Raw genomic sequence first — 15,897 nt, 5'->3', positions numbered from 1 at the left:
AATTACTTAAAATATTATGTACTGGTTGGCTAAAAGGGGAGGAATTGTAGTGTATGTGCCTTTAAGAGCCCCAGGTGTACTGTAATGCCGGTAATGGCCACTCGGGCTATATAAGCCTGTATATTGTGTTGTATCAGTTAGTTCCCCTCCAGACTTTGTTTAGTAAACACCTATGAAACCAACTCCTGTCTTCAGTGTCTCTATCAACACACAGACACAACAACACCTCAAACGGATTTATGGGCAGGCAGCAGACAGCATGGGGAAGCAGCATCGGAATAATCGGCTGCTGCTCGAGCCTAGCAAGAGCCACCAGTGGGAGATAGGAGACCTAGTGATGGTAAGAAACTATGCCCGGGTGGGAAGTTTAGAGCCACTCTACATGGGACCCTATAGTATAGTGGATAGGGCCAGCCCCATGGTCTATGCTGTAAAACTACCCCGGTGCACAAAGTGGTTCCACGTCAACCAATGCAAATTGTACAAGTCAAGTTCAAGTTCACAGCCTACAAAGACAGGCAATGTGGCTTGCTTCCAGGGACAGGTTGTCCTGCCCACAAATTGGAACACTTCCCCACCCCAGTGGGGCCCAAATTTTGGCAAAAGCTTAAATTCGAACCAAAGTTTAAATTTGAGCAAGTTAGGTGGCTCAGAAACAAAGAAACAGCAGCCTGGGATTAGAAATCAGCAGGCTGCTGCCCATTCATTCACTGAAACTGCCCGCGCAGGCGCTGGTCTGGAGACAGGAATCCCCCAGTCTTCCGAACAGCAGATTCATGCAGGTGCAGTGGCCTGTTTAAAGGGGCCAGCTTCCAAGCCCGCTTCTAGAGTGGTCCCCCCCATGATGTGGGACCCTGGGGGGGCAGGGATAGCAATCCCTCTTGCAGGAGACAAAGGGGGGAGCTGACACCAGGTTTTAAACATGGGGAGGAAAATTTCCAGCCACCAGCAGTGGGTGGTGAGAGTATACCTGCCCCCAGCACAGGAGTGGGCAGGGAAGAGCAGACAAACCCAGAGAGAGATTTGCACCGGCTGGCTGCCAGGTACATTATACAGTGCGGGCTATTTGGACATGGGGGAGAAGGCTCCCAGCCAGCTGGGGCTGTGACCCAAGCTCAGGGTCCGCCAGCCAAAATTTCCCCCATAGAGACACCCCTTGTTAAGTCTGTGAATGATTGAGACACGGACTAGCAGGAGAGAAACAAACAAGTCTTTACTGGTGAAAGGCATAAACGAAACTAACCAACAGAGGCTCTCTAGCGCCTTTTATACAGGGGTGGTCACTGCCGGTATTGCAGTCTGAGACCAGTTATTCTCTTAAAGGTACATACACAACAATTCCTCCCCTTTTAGATAAACAGTACATAACATTCATTTAACACTAATGATAACGAATTACAATCACAATTACTGTTGTTAGATACATTGGTTAAGTTTAAGCAATTGTAAGTTCAGTCTTTGAGGAGGCTTCCTGATTCTGTCTGGATAACGCCTCTTTGGAGTATCAGGTTCTTCTGGCAATGTTGAGTCGAAATCAATGTCGTTGTTTGGTTCATCTGCTTCCAATATTACCGGTTCTGCGGTAGCTGCAATTGGAATGTCGATTTCATTACCAGGTGTATCAGATCGTGGTGTGGAGTTGACGTTTTCCAGTGACTCTAGAATCTGGTCAGCATGGCGTCTTACAATGCTCTCCCCAACGTCCACGGTATACATGAGAGGTCCTTGTCGTGTACAAATCGTTCCTGGCTGCCATTTCTCAGTGCGGTAGTCCCGGGCCAAAACTGGTTGACCTATCTTAAAACTCCTGGTCGGCCTTTCATTCATATTCTGAAACTGCCTGTTCTCCACATCTCTTCGGACGTTTGGCTTAACCAAATCCAAGCGGCATCGTAGTCTTCGATTGAAGAACATCATGGCTGGAGTTTGGTTGGTAACCGCATGTGTCGCATTCCGGTAGGCAAACAAGAAGTTGTCCACCTTGTGTTGTAGGGGTATATCTTCATTACACATTGCCTTGATAGCCTTCTTGAATGTTTGGACAAACCTCTCGGCCAATCCATTAGTGGCTGGATGATATGGGGCAGATGTGTAATGCTTAACACCATTGTTCTTTAACAACCTCCGGAACTCTTCAGACACAAACTGTGGTCCATTGTCAGAGCAAATCTGTTCAGGCAGCCCATTCCTGGTGAATATGGTTCGTAAAACTGTGATAGTTTTTTCCGTGGTGGTTGAGGACATTTTTATTACCTCTGGCCACTTTGAATGTGCATCCACCGCAATTAAAAACATCGAGTCCATGAAGGGACCAGCAAAATCAATGTGCACCCTTTGCCATGGAGATGAGGGCCACTCCCATGGATGCAGAGGAGCTTGTGGTGGGGCGTTTTGGACCTTCTGGCATCCTGCACAGCTCTTGGTCATCTCTTCGATTTCTCTATCGATTCCCGGCCACCGCACAAATGCTCTGGCTAAGCTCTTCATTTTTACCCCACCCAGATGACCCTCATGAAGCTCATTGAGCACTCTATCTGTCAACTTAGGTGGAATTACTACTCTGGATCCACACATCAAGGTTCCTCTGCACACTGACAGTTGTTCTCTTCCGTGCAGATAGTGATTGAACTTCTTCACCCCCCACACTAGGCTGAGGGCCTCTCTGTCAATCTGGGCGTAGTTACGCTCGGCAGAAGTTAACGAGCGTGACGCAAAAGCTATCGGCCTCTCCAAACCATCAAGGAATTTATGTGACAGTACCGCCACAATGCTGTAGGGAGACGCATCACACGCCAGCCTGATTGGCAGTGCTGGGTTGTAGTGAGCCAATACTTCCTTCGAAGTGATTAAGTCCTTACTCTTCTGAAAAGCACGTTTACAATCATCGCTCCATTTCCATGCTACCCCCGTTCGTAGCAGGGCGTTCAGTGGATGCAGAATTGTCGACAAATTCGGCAAAAACTTATGATAGTAATTCACCAACCCGAGGAATGACCTCAGTTGCGACACATTTTCAGGCGCTGGGGCCTTAACAACCGCTTCAATTTTGTCAGGGGACTTATGTAACCCCTCTTCATCAATCACGTGGCCACAATACGATATCTGTTTCTTAAAAAATTTGCACTTGGGGCGGTTGGCTCGCAGCCCATGTTCCCGTAGTCTAGTGAGCACCTGTTCTAGGTTGTTAAGGTGTTCACTGTCATCTTCACCTGTTACAAGGATGTCGTCCAAGTAACACTGAGTCCCCGGAATCCCTTGCAGGACTTGTTCCATCGCTCTTTGCCATATCGCCGGAGCCGATGCTACTCCGAATACCAATCGATGATATTGGTAAAGACCTTTGTGAGTGTTTATCGTGAGATACTTCCTAGAGGACTCTTCAACCTCCATCTGCAAATATGCTTGTGCTAGGTCAATTTTTGTAAAACGCTTCCCTCCAGACAGTGAGGCGAAGATGTCTTCTATCCTTGGAAGAGGATATTGTACTGTGTGAAGGACAGGGTTCACCGTCACCTTGAAATCCCCACAGATGCGAATCTTCCTTGGCTCTCCGGACTTATTGCTTAACGTTTTTTTCATGACAGGAATGATGGGTGTCGCCCACTCGCTCCAGTCGACCTTAGACAACACGCCCGCCTTCTCCAGATTCTCCAGCTCTGCCTCGACGGCTGGACGAATTGCATATGGTACCGGTCTCGCTTTGAAAAACTTGGGAACTGCATTCTCTTCTATTTTTAACGAGGCGGTTACGCCTTTAAGCGTGCCCAGTTCTTGTTGAAATACCTCTTTGGCGTTAGCTAAGATTGTTGACAATCGTCCAGCAGTGACGTCTTCATCTTTTTTACCGTCCACCGTCATTGCATGAATGGAATGCCAATCTAAGTTTATCTTCCTGATCCATTCCCATCCCAATAACGGTGGTCCACCATTTGGCAGTATGTAGAGATACAATTTCCGTATTTTCTTGCCATTGTATTCGACAGGCACCCTTATTTTTCCTCTGGGGTATACTTTTTGCCCCCGTATACGTCGTCAAGACGATGGATGTCTCTCTCAAGGGTATGTGTGAAAATAGCCGCTCATAGTCTCGTCGATTCATGACGGTTAACGCTGATCCTGTATCCAATTCCATTTTAACTTGGGACCCTGCTATCGTGAGGGTGACCCAAATGGTTCGGTGATCCTCTTTTGCGATTACATTGTGAAGTTTGAGACAGCTTAATCTCCTGTTCTCGGATTCACTATCGCTCATCTGGTCTTCGGAACTACTGTCCGTCATCTTTTGTACTTTCTTGTACGGTTCCTTAGTAGCCTTTTTGTTGTCGCTGGTCTTCTTCCCAGACCTACAAACTCGTGCAATGTGTCCAATCTTCCCACATTGTCTGCATATTTTGTCTTTGGACCAGCAGTCCTTCTGGTCATGGTTAGTTCTGCCGCAGCGATAACATTTTGCAAACCCCCGTGTCATTTCGTGGGTGCTGTATTCCTGTGGTTTTTGTTGAATTTCTGCAGCTCCCCTGGCTGCTGCTTCATACGATACTGCCACGCTGAAAGCCTTATCTAGCGTCAGCTCTTTTTCTGCGAGTAACTTCTTCTGTGTTCCTTCACTCAGGAGTCCACAGACAAATTTGTCCCGTAGGGTATCTGCCAGTCCTGCTCCGAACTGGCAGTGCTTTGATAGCTTGCGTAGTTCCGTAAGATACTCAGCATTGCTCTCATCTTTGTGCTGAGTTCTCCTGTGGAATTTAAATCTTTCTGCTGTCAACAGCGGTGCAGGGTTTAAGTGTTCCTGTAGAACAGCAACAATTTCATTAAAACTCTTCGCCTTCGGTTTGGCTGGAGTAATCAGATCCCGCAATAGGCCGTACGTTCTAGCGCCCATTACGTTTAGCAATATTGATGCCTTTGTCCCCTCCGCTATTTCATTTGCCTCGAAATATACCTCAACTCTTTCCACATACGTGGTCCAGTCCTCTAATGTATTATCAAAAGCAGTGATACAGCCAGTCTTTGGCATCTTGCAAATCTAAAATGGCACCTCCCGCACTTTGCCTTCTTCTCTGATTTAACAAAATGGCGCCTCCCGCGCTTTTTCTTCTTCCCCGCTGTTGTTAGCGCTGCTTTCCACGGTTTCTTGCGCGTATTCTTTTTCTTTTATTATTTTCCCGTCGTGGAGCAGACCCTCTGGAACACTTCCCTCCCTCTTCTGAGGTCCGAACGCTGCCCAGCTTCGAAACACCGGCCGCGCCCTGTATGCTCCACCCTCTCTCTCTCTCCTTGCTTCCCGACTCGCTGCCCGGCCCCGTTGCAGCCCAGGAAGGATCAGAGCACTACCTGCCACCAGCCCGATTAGCTGGGAAACCACGGACCGAGGAACCCAGCCTGGCTCTGGAAAGTCGCTCCTGCAAAGCCTTGAACCTGATGATTGACGGTCGACGCCCGTTCCTCGAGTTTCAATGGACTCTATTTTTTTTTTTCCGACCTTCAACGTCGTCAGAGCTGCTGCTGAGTTGCAGGTAAGTTCTTTCTAACTCGTCGCCAGTGTTAAGTCTGTGAATGATTGAGGCACGGACTAGCAGGAGAGGAACAAACAAGTCTTTACTGGTGAAAGGCATAAACGAAACTAACCAACAGAGGCTCTCTAGCGCCTTTTATACAGGGGTGGTCACTGCCGGTATTGCAGTCTGATACCAGTTATTCTCTTAAAGGTACATACACAACACCCCTCAGAAGGTCTCAGCGGGTGCCCCAGCCTAAGAAAGCATGGTCACCCACTTTACAGTGGAGTAAGGCAGACTCCCGAACCGGGGAGATGTCAAAGAACAGAGGCCCCCACTCAACAGCCATAAGCTGCGAGGGACCATAGACAGGAGGCAGTCCAGCTTTGCTGCAGCCAGCAGAAATCTGCGACAGTGCCAGAGATTAGCCTGGCCGTCCGGAGATGGGCGGCATTTGTATTATAGCTATGTGTGTGAATATAGCGTGCTTTTAAGGTGTATTTTAAGTTTTGTTGTTATAACTAGTTTTAAGTTTAAGTGTCAAGAGTTTAAGTTTACATGTGTGCCAAATGTTTGTATTTTGGTCCGAGGTCAAGGGACCCGACCATGTCTCCACCTAAGGCAGCAGGTCAGTGAGACCTGGCTGCATGTCCTTTTAAGTTTTTGCAGGAGATTGGACAAAGAAGCTGCCCCATTCGCCCAGCCCGAGCTGGGCATCGAATGAAGATATGGATACGGAATGTTGGGGATCACCTCGCCACTGGACGAATCCAGCAGACCCCGCAGCGATCTTCGGGAAAAACCGGACAGTGTCTGGAGGAACTTGCCTACTCCTCCTACGGGGAGGAGATGGCCCCAGCTGGGTGGGGCACGGCCCCCAACCCAGCACTATCCTGACCGAAGTTCACTTGTGGAAGACCTCGCTGTTGAGGAGTCATGATGGGGAAGCGCGGGCGCCTTGTCAGATAGGGACGTGTTCCCCGGGGGTGGGTGGTGATGGCCCGGGAAAGATTGTATGGAGGAGGGGGAGACCCAAGAGTCGCGTGGGTGCAGTCGGGGGAGGGAGGAACTCACCCGGGGGCCCACGGGCAAAGAGGGTAAGTGTGGCTGGGAAGGATGAGTGGGTGGCCGGATCTGGGATCCAAGTTTGTGTGGGGCCAGGGAGTGCTGCCACACAGGCACCCATCATCTTCTGCAGCCAGTCGAGGGAAGACGGGAGGGGGAGGGACTGGGAGTCATGATCCCATACTCCCCGGTCTCGGTCTATGCCAAGGTAATTTTAAACATGAGGGGTACCGCGCCTCCCCAAAAGGACAAGGGAATGGCTCGGGGCTGGCAGAGCAGGCTGGTCTGTAAATCCATTCTGCCTGTTTTAAAGTTTAAGACGATCAAAAGAGGGGTGGAAGATACTTTTACTGCCCGGGTGAGAGGAGCAATACCCACTCGAATTTCGTGACCCATCATCAGCACGTGATGGTCAGGGTTTTATTTAAGTATGTTGTTTCAAATGTTTAATGATTTTTTGTATTTTGTTTCATAGTTCCAAGTCAAGCAGAGGTGTTGGACCCTCTCCATGCTTGGGATCATTTTGATTACATTGTGTAACTAAGATTGCAACATTTTGTAATAAGTTATGATGTAAAAGGTGTTGGTAAATTTGGATTACATTGTATAATTTTACAAGCGTGTAGGGGTATGAGACCCCTTATTGAAAACTGAAGTATCTGTAAGATGCCTACCGTACCATGGTTTTTTTTTCTTGAATTTAAGGGGAACAGACAGGATGGGGATCAGTGGCAGATGGCTATTAGGTAAATACAGGGGATGGTTGTTTGTGAGGGGTCAGAAATTATTGCTCATTTCTTCAAGAGGATACTACAAGCAAGCTGGAAGTATCCAAGGGCGGACTGTAAGAATTCGCAATAATTTACAGTTCTGAAGATTAATTTTTTTGATTAAAGAATCCCTGGGTGTTGTGCTTTTAAATTTCCAGGGATAAAAATGGCTGTCGCACCACATGGCCGAAGACAAAGGGGCTTGGAAAGCAGCTTTCTGTGTCTGGAAGTAAGGTTCAATGGAGACAAAACATTACCACAGGACAATGCTTTGCTTACAAAGCAATTGAATGCTATTAGCATTTGTTTGTATATCGAGTGGATACATCTAAACTGCAGAAGAGACTTTTGTATCTTGAATGGGATCCGTTTAAGAACTGAATGGGTCTAAATCACCTAGCATTCTGGACAATAGAGCAGTTGTATTTCCCTTTTGTTTCAGCCCAGGGAGCTCCGGAAGACACATTAACCCAGTCCAACCACTCTGAGTTAGCCAATCACAGCTTTCTCTTGTGTATTGGACCCTTTGGGCAGGGAATTTTGCACACAGCCCTTGCAGGGCAGAACGGCAGGACCTCACCAGGTATAAAGATAGCTGCTGAGAAGCTATCTCTCTCTCTTTTTACTTCGCTGGACCACAGGTGAGCAGGGTGTTCTGACTCCTCGGCAAGGCAACCTAGCAGGAGTTAGGGGTGGTGATTTGAGGGTAATTGCTAAGATTGTTTAAGTAACATTGGAGTCATTTCATCCCTCGTTTTCACCGTCTGCAACCCCCTGTTATATAGTTTTACTGTAATTACTGTGTTCGTATGGCATAGTTTATTCTTTTGATTGTAGTTTATTTAGGTAATAAAACTTGATTTTTCTCTCATCCAAACCACTTGTCCATTTTAATATCATTAATTATAAGTTCCTCCACTCAGAACTGAAGGAGGGGTAGCGATTCGAAACCGCTGTTTGTAAATTGGTTTAGCGTGCAGCAGCAAAAGCCTGCTGGCCAGGTAAATTACCATAAACCAGTTAAAAGATGCCCACCTTACAGATGTATTATACGAGGTAATTCCAGGTTGGTTGCCAGAAGCGATAGTGAGGGACATGGTGTGGGAAGAGGATCAGGAGGTAGAAGGAAAAGCAATAGGAATCATGTATGAGAAGATTGTGAGGGCAATGCCACAGGATTGGATGGAAGAAATAAATGCGGAAATCTCCAAAGGAAGTAAAATGCGTCCTGCTTTTCCAAGCTTTGTACTGGAGAAAGGGGGAGAGTTGGTTCAATTTGACAACTGTAATAATCGAGATTTCTATGAGGTATTCAGAGAATGGAGATTCAAGACACCTGCTGGTCAGGAGTTTTGGCAGAGTATATACCCACAGCTGGACTTCAACAGGATTTGGAAGGGAGTGTGGGTGAATTTTAAATACCCAGAATGGATTGAACTGGATTTCAAATTGGCTCATAACCGCATTTTTACCATGATGGTCTTGTGCAAGATTGGACGAGTGGAGGCGGCAACTTGCCCAATGTGTGGGACACGGGATGAGACTCTGTCCCATTTACTGGTGTTATGACCGCAGTTAAATGAATTTAAGTACTATGTCCGACAGCTGTGTGAAGCTTTTTTGCTGGGTGGGGACCGAAGAGCGAGAATGGGAATTGCGTGGGACTCAATTTTGAGATGGGGATTGCAGGAGAGTCTGCCAGAGTCTAGCAGAGCGGCAATTAATTTAATGTTCAGTTTGGCTAGATTCGTGATTGTGCAAAGAAGGAATGTTCTGTTTTTTAAGGGGAGGAGAATCAATCTAAAAGTATTTTAAATATAAGCTAAAAGATCATTATAAGGCTCTGTGGATGTTTTATTCAGAAAGGAATTTAAGGACAGTATTTTACAACCAATTTTTAAAGTACAATCGATTAATATATGTTACAAGTGACAAATTAAACTTCAGGTTTTGATGTTAAAATGTGCAGAGCGGTGGAATTGAATTGTATCATATGTAAGGTTCTCAAAATTCCAACATTCCCCAAAGTTATTAATCAAAAGGGACCCTGGATGGACTTGATTTTAAAACCAGGGTACCCAAAATGGCTGCGGTAAACCTCGTGGCAAGGCCAAATGGGATTTTAAAACAAAGGTTCTGAAAAACAAGCAGGTCAAGGAGTTCAAGTTTTAAACTAATCAAAGACTTTGTAAGGACTGATAAAATGAACAAAAGACTGTACATTCCAGTCTCCAGTCATTAAGTTGGAATGGGCTCCATCAAGCCATTAGGCTTTCTGCATTTTAAATCGGGAACCGCTCACCAGAGACATTAAGCCTGAATGGGAGCAATTCACAACTTGTCTTTAACAACGCCCAGAGTTTCGAGGCTACTTTAGACATAACGACTATCACTCTACAGGTCATTTTTATAAACGTTTTTAAACATTTAAACGAGCTCACCCAAATCAGACAAAGGACTGAACTGATTTGCCGAGCAGATAAGGGCTCCCGATGGGGGTATAACTATGGGCCCATCAGGAAGCCACTCTCTCTCTTGCCTCTTCCCTCCTGCCTCCTGCCTCTCAACTCGCTGCCAGATTACAATCAGGATGGGTTGTATGAAGAAGACTGCGTGGGGCTTCGACTAAACGGGCCCTCAGTCCAGCTCATTCAACCCAACAGGATCAACCAAGGAAGAACATCAACTGAAGAAGAGCCCGTCCTGCGAGGTAAAATACCCAGGCAGAGACTTTAATATTGGGGTATTTTACCTGGACAGCACCCTTGCAGCGCGCTGGAACCACGTGACGTCGGCAGGCCACAGAGTGCACAAGGAGTGAACCCAAAACCTTCAACTGTTTTTTTTTTAAACGTAACAAGTTCTTGGATTGGTGAGCATGAAGTTCTGGCCCCTCATAGTCTAATCTAGTTAGGTATAGGGGGTGGGAATTAAGGGGATTGCTAATATAGTTGTTTTCCCTCGATTGTGCCTTGTGTTCCCCATTCCCTTTAAGTATAAGCATTTTATGTCCGTAGTGTGCTGTACCAGTAATTTTCTCGTGTAAGATTGTTATAATTTTTCAGTTTAATAAAATCTTGGTTCTTTTACACCAAGCTACTTGTCTACTCGATTTTCTGTATCGCTGCCTGTATCTAATCCGGTGTCCAGAACCCAGGAGGTGAATGATTCGAACCGCTCAAAGAAGGTAGTCAGAGGCAAAGCTGACTGACCAAACACGCCTGTGCAAACCCTCTACACATACAATGTAATGATCACGATGTTGTAAATGTTCTTAATGTTCAATAAAGTATAATATAAAAAAAAGTGGGTAGCACTCGCACCTCTGAGTCAGAAGGTTGTGGGTTCAAGTCCCACTCCAGGGACTTGAGCACATAAATCTAGGCTGACACTCCAGTGTAGTGCTGTGGGAGTGTTGCAATGTCGGAGGTGCCGTATTGCAGATGAGACGTTAAACCGAGGCTCTGTCTGCTCTCTCAGGTGGACGTAAAAGATCCCATGGCACTATTTGGAAGAAGAGCAGGGGAGTTATCCCCAGTGTCCTGGCCAATATTTATCCCTCAATCAACATAACAAAAAAAAAACAGATTATCTGGTCATTATCACATTGCTGTTTGTGGGAGCTTGCTGTGTGCAAATTGACTGCCACATTACAACAGTGGCTAAACTTCAAAAGTATTTCTTTGGCTGTAAAGTGCTATGAGATGTCCGGTGGTTGTGAAAGGTGCTATATAAGTGTAACTTCTTCTTCTTTCTTTCTTTTCTATAAAAGGACTTTACTGGTCTGAGATTAAGATCCTTTGAAGTTTTATACTGTAATATTTGATAATTTGCTGTTTTATAGTGCATGAATGTATTACTATATAGCAAACTATCACATGGGTGTTGAAGATGTACTTTAAAATATATATATAGGGATATTCAATGTTTAGAAATCTCAAGTAACAATACAATAAAATGGATGCATTTCAAGTTTAATACATTTTGTGCAATCATTGACCTTTGGAAAGCGGTCAAATATATTTCTGCACAAATTCATCTCCAACTATCAGTACTGGTGGACTGAGTTGTTTTCTGGGATATTGCTATAGTGTTATCTCTGGCCACAGCACAAATGGCTTTGAGGATAAATGCATGTTGATGTTCACTTTCTAATTCCAAATCTGGGACATCATTAAAGGTACTTTGCAAGGTAAAAGTTATTTGTCTGGAAGGGATGCTCAACAATGAGAATGTAAAGTATTATTTCATAATAAAGCTCAAGATACTCATCAAGAAAATGTTCTTTTCAATCTTGATAAAACGTTTCATTATTTTACATGGAATACATTTCAACTGGCTATGCTGCCCAGCAAAACACAACATCCATTCTAATAGTTTCTATTGGAACTTTAGTCAAATGATAGCTTTGATTAATAATGTGTTATTCTTATTGACAGGAGATTCCAGTTTAAATATAAAACTACACCCACAACAACAACTTGCATTTATACAGCGCCTTTAATGTAGTAAAACATCCCAAGGCGCTTCACAGGAGCGTTACCAGACAAAACCTGACACTGAGCCACATAAGGAAATATTAGGACAGATGACCAAAGACTTGGTCAAAGAGGTAGGTTTTAAGGAGAGTCTTAAAATAGGAGAGAGAGCTGGAGATGCGGAGAGGTTTAAGGAGGCAATTACAGAGTTAAGGGTCAAGGCAGCTGAAGGCACGGCCGCCAATGGTGGAGTGAAGGAAATCAGGGATGCGCCACAGAGTACAAGTGACAGGTAGTTTTAAAGTTACATAAAATATATTTTTAAAATATTTCTCAGGCTAAAGATTCTAGAGCGAAGTTTATAATCAGTTATCGTAAAATCTTTAATAAAGTTTGAAAATGCTTTGGGTAAGAAGATCGCACCTAAAATTTGAAAAAAAGAGTTTTAATCTAATTCTTGTAAAGCATCTTGAATCCTATTTACAGAATACACCAAACTATTCATCTTTAAATGAAGTAGATTCTCTGTAGCAAGATTTAAATTTAACCTAATTGTGTTGTTTATTTAATCATATATTAATGTGATTTAAGAAATATTAATTTCTTTGTATGTTTGCTTAATATTCAGCAAGTCATTTCTGGATGTTGCACTGCAGAAAATAAGTATGCATTTTGAAAACTACAAAAGGACAATTATTCAAAGCGTTATGGAAACAGGAAAATGTCAAGCAACAACTTCCCAGCCATGCTTGCATAGGAAACACTTCAGCAACAGCCTTGTGTACAGATCAGTGGACAGATAACACTCAATTAATTTGCTGCAACAAGCTTCACTGCCCCTTTGAATTATTTCTGACTGCTGTATGAGCACCTTAAATATCAAGGGAGAAATGATTGTGAAGTGGAGCATGTGGTAGCTCTGTAACTACAACACTTGGCTTCTTACAAATTGGAGGGTCTCATTAAATTCAGACAAAACACCATTTATCAGCTTTATGGAAAACAGCACCAGACAAAGGTTATACTATTGCTAAGGTACTTATTGTTTACTTAAGCAAGACTTTTACACCTTTTACAATTAATGTGTAGTCTGATTTGCTAATTTAAGAGTGATTTGGCAGCTATCTTTAAGAACTATATTCACATAAACAGCAAATAATGTACATTAGCAGTACTAGTGCAGGATTTATTGCAGCCAGCACTAGCCTATATTGGTGTGACATTACATCCAAGAGCTGGTCTTGCATTGTGTTGCTTTACATTAACAAAACTAAAACTGGTACCAATGCCTCTTACTTACATTTTCTAAACAATATAAGCAGAATTATGTATTTATTTCTACATATTTCAAATATCAAATTGACTCATCAGCCCTTCTCCATCAGTATAAGACTCACTAAGAGTAGGAAACTACTAAGTGTTGCTCCATATTTGTGTTCCAACAGACCTGCATGGAGTTTGTCCATCCTTCACTGAACTATGGTGTAAGTGGCCACACAACTGTCGATTCCCAACCACATTGTTGCTCAAATGTTGGTAGAAGCGATTGATAATATCAAAAACACTACTGCAAATTACTATTTTAAACTAAGTAAGACATTGACTAAAATTAGAAATGATTAATTAGCCTGGCTATAGAGAGTCTATACTCTATGCCTGTTTGGAAACTAAGAAGCGCCACTACAGGTATGTTGTAACAAAACATATTTTCCAGACTTCTGATATTTGACATTTGAAGCCATTTATTCACAGTTATGAATAAGCAGCCATGATGTGGAGATGCCGGTGTTGGACTGGGGTGGACAAATGTGAGAAGTCACACAACACCAGGTTATAGTCCAACAGTTTTATTTGAAATCACAAGCTTTCGGAGCGCTGCTCCTTCGTCAGGTGAAGTGAAGAGAAGCATATAGGCACAGCATATATAGTCAGAGAGCACTACCGGATGATTACAGGTAATCTTTCTAACTGCCCTTTATCACACCTCGGCAGAGAGATAATCACAGCAATCAAAGGTGTGGATGGTGTCCAAACAAGTCAGTCAGGAAAACATTACATCAAAGAACAATGAGGTGGGGTCACAAGGGGTCAAATGTTGCAGATGCTGGGGTCTGTATTATTACCTGTAATCATCTGGCAGTGCTCTCTGACTATATATGCTGTGCCTATATGCTTCTCTTCACTTCACCTGACGAAGGAGCAGCACTCCGAAAGCTTGTGATTTCAAATAAAACTGTTGGACTATAACCTGGTGTTGTGCATACAGACCCCAGCATCTGCAACATTTGACCCCTTGTGACCCCACCTCATTGTTCTTTGATGTAATGTTTTCCTGACTGACCTGTTTGGACACCATCCACACCTTTGATTGCTGTGATTATCTCTCTGCCGAGGTGTGATAAAGGGCAGTTAGAAAGATTACCTGTAATCATCTGGCAGTGCTCTCTGACTATATATGCTGTGCCTATATGCTTCTCTTCACTTCACCTGACGAAGGAGCAGCGCTCCGAAAGCTTGTGATTTCAAATAAAACTGTTGGACTATAACCTGGTGTTGTGCGACTTCTCACATGAATAAGCAGGTTCAGTCAACAGAGAGCAATGTTCTTCACACTCCTTTTTCAATTTAACCAGTATCCTCAATCATAAGGATATGTAGTACAAGACTCACCATTGCGGCTCATTATGCAAGAATGTGAAGTGCTCCAAAAGGCCATGACTACGCTATTTGCATTTGGGCACAATACCAAAATGGTAGTGCAAAAGGCAACCAGTGCCACCTTGTGGTGCTAAAAGTATTAACACCAGTGCAAGATTGAATAGAATCTCTGCTGTGATCGGTAGTTGTTTGGGGCCTTTGATCTTGATTTGTGTTATACAATGGAGCAATCAGGAGAATAACTCAACAGTAACTTCCTCTTTTTCTTTGTGAAGGAAAAGGAATTGCAGCAGAATGCACCTCAGAATGCAGCTGCTCCCTGGGTTTAAAAGGAGAAAAACACCAGCACAAACTTGATGGGCCAAATGGTCTGTAACATCCCTTTGACTCTATTTCACTATTTGTATAAAGAGTTGCTATAAATGCTTGATGTAACCAATTTAGAAGAGATGAGCATACGCTCCCAGATCAGAAGTGGCAGGAAGCCAAAAGTACTCAGTTGGGAAGCATCAGATGCCACAGAGAGATGATTATGATACCATTCAAAAGCAGAAGAGATGGGCTAATAGGATTGAAGAAGTCTGAGGCAGCAAGATCAGGATTAATGGGCCAACTTTTGCTGTAGCAGGGCATCCATTCATTCGACTTCCCCTTGCACATTTAGGCTTTTAAATTTTTTGCGTGGCAAGTTGCTGAAAGTGCAAGCTGATAATAGCACAGCGAGGGAAACAGGGCGATCGGGACCTGAGTGAACAGGGCAAGTAACTATGTATCTCCTTAACCAATCAGATTGAAGGATTGTGAAATTAACTGCACAAGGAAGTATAAATTAGAGTGGGTGAATTCCATGCCAAATCAGGTACAGAAAGAGAAATAAAGAGAGGGAAAGAAAGATTGGATTAAGAGAGAAAAAAAGAAACAGAAAGGAAGAGTAAAAAAAAAATTGTTAATTTTATATTTTAAAAATCTCCAACAATGAAAAACTGAAGGAATGAGACTCCACAATTATAATTGTTAATTATCTGTGCCAGAGAGGTTGTTTGGCAGTAATTGATACTTATCATGTCATTAACAGGGTACTTGGACTGAAATTAACGAGACTTAACTTTCAGTGGTGAGCTTAGTTTGTATCTACTGCACCAGTACAGCAACATCACACCATTCAATGCATTTCATTGGTGAGGCAGACAGCAAGATGCCCATTTTCATGAAGCTAATGGCGGAGTGGCACAACTCGGACAGCAATTTTGGATATTTGAGTTTAACCTCGCATCTGCCCCTCGTCTGAAGTTGCTGTTTGTGCATAAATAGCACCATTTGCCTCCCTGTTATTTTGACAGGAAAATATGGGCCATTAGATCAAGAATGTGGAACTAAACCTAACTATGTGGAGGCTCTGTACAATCAAGGAGGGCAGTTAAATTAACC

This window comes from Somniosus microcephalus, chromosome 6 (genome assembly GCF_052327205.1).
Source record: "Somniosus microcephalus isolate GS21.2 chromosome 6, FLI_Smic_1.0, whole genome shotgun sequence".
NCBI classification, from domain to species: Eukaryota; Metazoa; Chordata; class Chondrichthyes; order Squaliformes; family Somniosidae; genus Somniosus; species Somniosus microcephalus.
This window is presented reverse-complemented; position numbering follows the sequence as displayed.